Raw genomic sequence first — 9,303 nt, forward strand, 5'->3', positions numbered from 1 at the left:
ATCTATAACTCATCAAGGTAAAGACACATACCAAAAATCTGCTCAATATCTTCAAGCGTTTAGAAAAAAAATGCGGAAAACCCTGAAAAATTGAAAAGGTCGTAATTTCGTCAAAAATCATTGAAGCGGAAGGAAATGCAAATTTGATTTGCAACTCATCAAGATACACTCACATACCAAAAATCAGCTCAATATCTGCAAGCGTTTAGAAAAAAAGTGCGGAAAACCAAGTGGGACAGACTGACAGACAGACAGAGGGACAGACGGACAGACAGACAGACAGACAGAAAGACGGATGGACAGACTCAGAGGAAACCTATAGTCCCCTCCGTTTTCACCGGTAGGGGACTAACAAGCATTCTGAGAGTATTGCGTTAGCAATACTAGTCCCCTACCGGCAAGTGTAATCTGGTTCCCGTTAAAAATTGAAAATCCCAGAATTCTGTCAAAAATCAATGAAGCGGAACGAAATGCAAACTTGATCTATAACTCATCAAGGTAAAGACACATACCAAAAATCTGCTCAATATCTGCAAGCGTTTAGAAAAAAAAAATGCGGAAAACCCTGAAAAATTGAAAAGGTCGTTATTCCGTCAAAAATCATTGAAGCGGAACGAAATACAAACTTGATCTGTAACTCATCAAGATACACTCACATCCCTAAAATCAGCTCAATATCTACAAGCGTTTAGAAAAAAAGTGCGGAAAACCAAGTGGGACAGACTGACAGACAGACGGACAGACGGACGGACGGACTCAGAGGAAACCTATAGTCCCCTCCGGTTTCAGTGGTAGGGGACTAATAAGACTCATCAGTATGATTAATATTGGATCGTTGATTCGCTGCGGAATTCTGATAGTCATTACACAAAGGTGTAACGACTATCAGAATTTCGGAGCGAAGCAAGGACCTGATTTTAATCAGGCTAAGAATGAACCATCTGTACCATCATGCCAATCCGACGCCATGGTCCTGCTGTTCTTATTTGGAGATTTTTAAAAGATGTCCCAATGAAAAATTTGATCCAATATAATGTGGCCCAACCCTAGCAACAAGGGGGGATGAAAGGATTACATATATACATTTGTACATGTACCCTATACTCATTTACATGAACAGATATGAAAATATGCGTATCAAGCAAGAAGATGAACAGTTAAACAAGCATTCTGAGAGTACTGCATTAGCAATACTAGTCCCCTACCGGCAAGTGTAATCTGGTTCCCGTTAAAAATTAAAAATGTCATCAATCCATCAAAAATCAGTGAAGCGGAACGAAATGCAAACTTGCTCTATAACTCATCAAGACACACTCATATACCAAAAATCACCTCAATATCTGCAAGCGTTTAGAGAAGAATTGTGGAAAACCCTGAAAATTGAAAAGGTCGTGATTCCGTCAAAAATCATTGAAGCGAAACGACATGCAAACTTGATCTGTAACTCATCAAGACACACTCGCATACCAAAAATCAGCTCAATATCTGCACGCGTTTAGAAAAAAAGTGCGGAAAACCAAGTGGGACAGACTGACAGACAGACAGAGGGACAGCTAGACAGACAGACAGACAGACAAACGGATGGACAGACTCGGTTGAAACCTATATTCCCCCCGGTTTCAACGGTAGGTAGGAGACTAAAAATGCCGAATGTTTAAAAATGATACAGAAATAAGATAGGTATCTGTAAAAATTAGTTTAAAAAAAAAAGAAGGTTGAAAAGCATAAACCCAATCAGGAATTTCTCTCTGTCTCTCTCTCTCTCTATCTCTAACCGGTATTTGATTTTGACTTTTCCTCCATATAACTTGATGTAATTATCAATGTCAATTTCTGTATTCTATAACAACATTTAGATGTATGGATCATCTTGCTAGATAGTCACATTCTTTAATCTTCCGCTGAAGGATTGCCAAAATGTTCTTTTTGCTTGATACTTCATTCAGCTTTAAATGCAGTTAGAACATTTTATTGCATATCCGGAGTGCAATCATTAAAACTGGCTTTTTGACGAAAGAGTCTTGAGGAATATCAAGCTTAAAATTTGCAAATTTCATATTTCAGTCTACAATAGTCTATTGAGTTCATTCTCGTAAAGGAAATAAATTGCAAAGCTTGAAAATCGCAATATAACACAAGACTTTAAATAAATTCTGAAATTTTAGCGGTATCATTGTGCGTTTATGGAAATGAGCGCATGAGATGTAATAATTAAAGTAAAAAAAAAATGACGTTCACTTTGGAAAGTTTATGAGGCATGAACTTAGACATTTCATGAAAAATATGCCTGTTTGAGAAATCTAAACTCCTACCATTCCTGAACTTTCCAAAAAGAAATTACTGTTTTTATATTTTTTAAATGATTTAATTATGTTAAGAATTAATTGAAAGTAAAACTTTGTCTACTCTCATTTCCATTTCACGGGATTGTTGTTCCATCTGTTCATTTCATCTGACCTACTCCAAAGACCTATCAACGCATACATAATTTTTCACAAGGTGCCGCGCAATTTGTAGGGTTGCAGTGGTTTACGTGTAAATTTTATTCATTCATGTGCGATGATAAATGTTTATCCTTATGCATAGTGTATATGTTTTCTGTAAATCATCACTTTATGTAATATGCCAGGGTGAAAAAATCAGGTCATATCTTCAACAAGCATTCTGAGAGTATTGCATTAGCAATACTTGTCCCCTACCGGCAAGTTTAATCCGTTTCCCGTTAAAAATTGAGAATGTCATAATTCCGTCAAAAATCAATGAAGTGGAAGGAAATGCAAACTTGATCTGTAACTCTTCAAGATACACTCACATATACCAAAAATCAGCTCAATATCTGCAAGCGTTTAGGGAAAAAGTGCGGAAAACCAAGTGGGACAGACTGACAGACAGACAGACGGACAGACAGACAGACAGACAGACGGACGGACAGACTCAGAGGAAACCTATAGTCCCCTCCGGTTTCACCGGTAGGGGACTAATAATTTCAATAAGGAAATAAATTCTTTAATATGAAGTAGGTGAAGGTAAAGAACAGTGATCGATCTCAAAAACCTGCAAACAATACAAATCTATGAATAGGGCATAAAACAGGGGCTCCTGCAGGCGCGGATCCAGGAAAATTCAAGGGGAGGGGGTCCGGCTCCCCCCGACCCCCTCTAGATCCGCGCATGCCCTGGAAACTCTGGAGGTCGGATTCGTAAAAGAGTTTCGTGTTATAATGAGCATAAAGTTTTGCGATAATTTGTGAAATTTGGAATTTGACTGGATGCAAAAAATTTGTATCTATGACCAACAGTTTGGCAATTTTTCGTATCAAAATGAGCTCAACTGAATGACTTTCCCAAAAGTTGTTACTTGAAATATATATATAATTTCAATTTCTCTTTATAGCTAAATAATTGATTGGTGTTTTAAAGTGGCAATTGGCCTAACTTCAAAATTAGAAAGTAGTGCCCATTAGATAGACAATTCGATTAAATCAGAGCATCGGCATCCTTCCTATATTCATAGTATTTATTTAAAAATCAATTTACAAAGAACATCAACTATAAAGAGCCAGGAAACAGCAGACTCTCTTTTATTATTAAAGACTAGATAACGTGACTACATGTAGATATTTATAGATTAAGAGAAATATATTCTAGCTCGTGTATCGATAAATAATTCCATTAACAGATTAACAAAGTTGGAATAATCCATGCGCTTATCTAGATAACCATTTATTTTGCGCTTGGCACGACACAAACAAATATTCCTATACCGGATATTGTCTGCCTTCTGGAATGATAGAAATGGCAATTGGAACTTAAGTCTATCATCTCATTTCCTGTAAATTTCTTCACGAGGAAATTTTCACTGGAAACTGATTGAAGAAAAAAAAAGGATACAACATTAAGAATATATTACACACAGATAGATAACTATATAATAAATCCTCCTTAAGATTGATATGGCATTAATGATAAATCAATTTCAATAAATCTTATATCTTTTGTTTAACATGATAACTTGAAAGAAAAGTATAAATGTATAACAAAATAATTCTGGAAGTTTTATAAGACAGAAAGATGTGCCTGGTAGAATAGATAAAACCAAAATAATCCAGGGAATTTTATGTCATCGTTTTATAACCAGAAAGTGGTTCGAAGACTCTAAAAATGCAGATGGAAAAAGGAAAAGAAGGATTGACATTTCACCTTTTGGTCCCAAAATCCAAAGAGGTTTTTCCTAAGTTAGAGAGAGTCATTACATTATGTTTCTCTGCAAAAGTTTAAAGAAAAAGAATTAAAGGTACATCTTAATAGTATTTGATGAACTATATATAAATTTCTTACCTTGGCCTTTGACATTTTTTTGACCTCAAAATTTATAGGGTCTTATTTAAGCCATAAGGAGTTGAATAAACACATAAAATTTCATTCCAAAATCTTAATAAGAACTTATTCAGTTATCATTTATTATCTGGAAACAATTGTATCAAATTCGCAAATTTCTGAGTTTGACCTTTTGACCTCAAAATCAAATGGGGTCCTTTTTTTTTTTTTTTAGTAAGGAATGATATAAATGATATAAAATCATCACAAAAGCTCTCAGAGAAGTTAAGTTATCACTTGGAAATCATTTTTGTTATATACGAGTTTCTGGCCTTGACTCTTTGTCCACATATCAATAGGCTCTCTTTTAAGTCAAAAGTTATGACATAAAATTTAAAAAAATATGGAAAACATTTTATGCCACATATGAATGGCTGACTTGACCTTTTTACCTAAAAATTAATAGCGATTCTCTGTAACCACTTAAACTTCTTTGCCACGCATGGTCACCGATTTTGATGAAACTTTGCACATTATTACAACTTGACACCAGAAACATATATCAAATAAAATTTCGTTGCTATGTGTCTTGGTTGCCATGGTAACAGCCAGAAAAGTTGGAAAAATTGAGATTTTCAGCTACTTTGAATCTTTATTAAGCCTTAATAAAGACTAAGAATAACAAACAAACAATTCTCACAAAAACCTGACACCTTGTTGCCACTAATGCTATAAAGAAACTATTTAGAATTTATCTCTAAGTAAGTGGTAACCATGGGTACATTTGGAATACATTTTAGATGCTGAAAAATGCAGAAAAACGCTCAATATTCACTAATGATAGGTGTTAAATGATCAAACTCAATCAACAACCTAAGAAAAAACAATAAAAATATTTGACCTTAAGTAATTAGGTATTGGCAATATTATTCTAAAAATAACTTCATGGTTGCCATGGTAACACAGGGTTACCATGCAAAATGTTTTGCTAAGATTGGGTAAATGCTACTATCTTCAGGAAAAACAATAAATTTCATGACTGGCACATATACATCCTTAGGACCTTGCAACACCGACAACATAAGAAAAAATGGGATTAATTGTTACTTTGCAGTGTAACCATGGAAACAATGTACCTGTTGTTTAAAGTGATATTTTTTTGCTGCATTAGGAATTTACTTACCTTTTATTCAAGAAACGTATTATTTGACTCACCTTGAATAGTACTTATCTGGTAGAACTAAAGTTGAATATCATATATTGATAACGTTTGTTGAAAAATACAACACTGTTGCTATGGTAACCAAGAAGGGGAAATGTTCGATTTTGTTAATTTTATATCAATATTAAACCCTATGTGCCAGCTTTTTGCATCCAGTTAGAGATTAGGTGGCAGTCAAAATTGAAAGTCAGGTTAGTTGTTCATAATTATCAATCATAAAAATTTTGGGAATCTACATACAAGGGTACGTATCCAAGGAAACAGAATATTTTTCAGATTTTCATGCATATTTTTTCGGCTTATTTCCATAGCAACGCTCTATTTAAAGAATTGAATTTGAGTTTTTTGAAATGTGAAAATTAGGGTCACATGAACGTCTTTAAAAATTTATCATTAGTTATATAAAAATATGCATTTAAAAAAAGATAGGATTAGATTTAAACACTAATAGAGTAAATTTAAAATCCCTTCTTGGTATTAAAACCATGGCAACCATTGCCAACCTATAAGAAATATCATATTTCTTCCTTGGTATATGTTACAAGGATCCTTTGTCTATTATTTGCTTGCATTTCAACCTATAATTTTTTTTTATTCTTAAGTGTTTGATTTTATAAAATTAAATGAGCAAAATTATTACTTTTGAATACTTTGTTTCCATAGTAACGTATGTAATAGTTGATTTACCAAACATGTTTATCATGCATTTAAGACATCAGGCCTACAACTTTCAGAAACAATCATTGCCACTTGTTTGCTTTGCTGCAAACGTTAACTGTGGGACGCTGAACATGTTGAAAAATGCCATTTTTCAAACTTTAGGACAGGTTGCCATGGTAACCATGACACGTAGCAACCAATTTCTGCCTGATTTGAGTTTATGGTATCAAAGACTTTTATCATAGAGAGTTTGGAGAAATTCTGAGACTATGCGTGCCACAGCTCCTATATAAAAGTTCAAGTCGTTACAGAGAATGGCTCTTAATACGAATCTTTTTTAAGTCATGGGGAGTCATGGTATAAAATTTCATTTTATAAGACCTTTTTGAGAAACTGAGTATTATCCGAAAACTAAAGAACTACACATAGACAGAAGGATGGACAATATCCCCCGCTTTTAGCAATTGCTGGGACAAAAAAAAGACAGGAAGTCTCTGACGAGACTGTAGCCTTACTGCTGTGCACGTATAATAAAGACGTATCTTAGTAAAGTTACTTGTGTATCAAATCTTACTGAAATCAGACCAAAACTATAGAAGGAGTAATGATTTGAAAGAATTTTACAGAAAGTTCTATTTTTAGTAACCATTGCAACATCGTTTGTCAAAAACCGATAAATAGAATTATGTATTCTCGTAAAGTCTACTTGTGTATGAAGTCTTATCGAAATTGGACCAAAAATGTTGGAGGAGTAGCGTTTTGAAAGAATATCAAAGAAAATTCGGTTTTTAGTAACCAAAAAGAACAAACAAACAAACAAAAGCATAAAAAAATAAAACAACAACCAAAAAAAATGATATAAAGAATTACGTATTTTATTAAAGTGTACTTGTCTACCAAGTCTTATTGAAATCAAATCAAAACTGTATGAGTGAAATAGAGGAGATAACGAACAGTATTCAAGCTCAAAAGTCCATTTTAAAACAATACAAACTATGGAGCGGAGCAAACACTGACCTCTTAAGCATCAGAGGTGGGATCAGGTGCCATGGAGGAGTGAGCATCCCCTGCCGACCGGTCAAACCCGCCGTTAGTCCTTGTCATGATCGGGAAGTAACGGAAAAATCCTTCGACAATTCAGTGTGTAAATAATGGCCTAACAATTAGTATGAAAAACGTCAGTCAGCATTTGTCTTAATGATAAATTGTATTTGCTGACAAGGTCATTGTATTGACCATAGAACTTACGAAATGACGACTTTAAACGAGACTACTGATATTCTTGTTTCATCAACTTGTTTTAAAGTAAGTTAGCTTGTTTTAGAAATTGTTCATACGTAGACTAGACCATGCTCAACTGAGAGATATAAACCCCGTATGCAGGTGATGAAGGTATATTGCTGCATAAGTAAGGGAAGTTGACGATTGAAAAGTTAAAGTCATCACGTTTATCACAGAGCTTTGTTGTTAGGTTACCATTAACGTCTTTTTCTAGTAAAATATCCAAATATGAAACAGATGTGTCAGACTCTGAGGTATCTTTTATTTCAAGCTCACCGGGATATATCGTATTGATATAAGAATTCAAATAACCATTGTTAATTGACAATACTTAGTCGATGTATCTAAATGTCGATTTGAAGGCCACAGCAAGTGTTTTCTTCTTTTCACGTATAAGATTTTGAACAAATTCTGTTTCATATGAATACAAATATAGGTCTGCTAATAACGGGGTGCAATTGGTACCCATGGGAATTCCAGTAGATTGTTGGAAGACCTGGTCTCCAAAACCCACATAGATATTGTCAATCATTAATTTGTGCACCAAGTCTCATTGAAAACAGACAAAACTGATGGAGGAGTAGCATTTTTTTTTTAAATGTTTACAGACATACCGACAGACAGCTACACAGACCGACGGGTACTTTACTAATGCATGATGTATGAGGGATAGTGTTTGGAAAGAATTTCACAGAAATTTCTATTTTTCTTAACCATGGCAACACTGTTTGTCGAAATCTTAAACCGATAAAGAAAATTAGATATTTTAGTGAAGTTAACATGTGTACCAAGTCTCATTGAAATCAGACAAAACTGTAGGAGGATCGAGTAGCATTTTGAAAAAAAAATGTTTACAGTCAGACCGACAGACAGCTACACAGACCGATGGCTATTTTACTAATGCATTTGCTCTTCTTGTCTCTGACCAGTAGAGCTAAAACCAGTTGCAAACATGAGAAAGCCAACTACACCAACAAGAGAAAAAGATCGTCTGCAATTCTTGAATTTTACAAATACAACTTTTTTTACTCTTAGCTAAAGCTTACTTGATGAGAAACGCCCTATTTGAATAAAACTTACATTCAAAGAGTGTAAGCGAAACTATTTTAAAGGTTAATAGAACGGATTGCGCGTTATTATATATGTTTCTTTTAGCTCTCCTTTTAAGCAAAATATTTTACACTATCAGTTTTGAGTAATTCATTTTGCGTAATGATTAAAAAATTATATAACGTCTAGACAACGAAAAGAGGAAGCAAAAAAGAGAGAAAAGAGCAAATTGATTTTCTTCGCTAGACAGAATTGGGGGAAAAATAGACAATTGGTCAAATCAGTGAAATAATCACAAACCGAAATCCTGTCAGATAATTGCAAAACCAACCTTAGATCAGAAGGATGTATTTGAACTTTTACGACCAAACCTTTAATAAAAACCTTTTAGAAAAGATATATGGCGAATCACATATTAAACTATCACAATTTTTTTAATTGCAAAATTATTTACTTATTGTTTTTGATGAATACTACTTGCGAATATTGATAAAATGGATTGCATTTTGAGTTGTATTTTTGGTCTAGTTTCATTACATTTAGACATTAGAAATAAAAATATACATAATTTCATGAAAATTGGATGTGAACCTTCGTCATGAAAGTCAATCTTACTACATGGATCAGATTGAAAGAAAATAGATCTGGACGGAGTTTAAAAGAATGGCTATAGGTATGTTTTCGTTTTCCATTAACATATGTTCCACATCTCAAGCCTGGCTAATATCAAAAGGTTTCCGGATTATGTGAAATTCTTCTCTTAGACCACTTATG

This window comes from Saccostrea echinata, unplaced genomic scaffold, assembly GCF_033153115.1.
Source record: "Saccostrea echinata isolate AGI-Se365-2 ecotype Australia unplaced genomic scaffold, CSIRO_AGI_Sech_v1 ptg000001l, whole genome shotgun sequence".
NCBI lineage: Eukaryota > Metazoa > Mollusca > Bivalvia > Ostreida > Ostreidae > Saccostrea > Saccostrea echinata.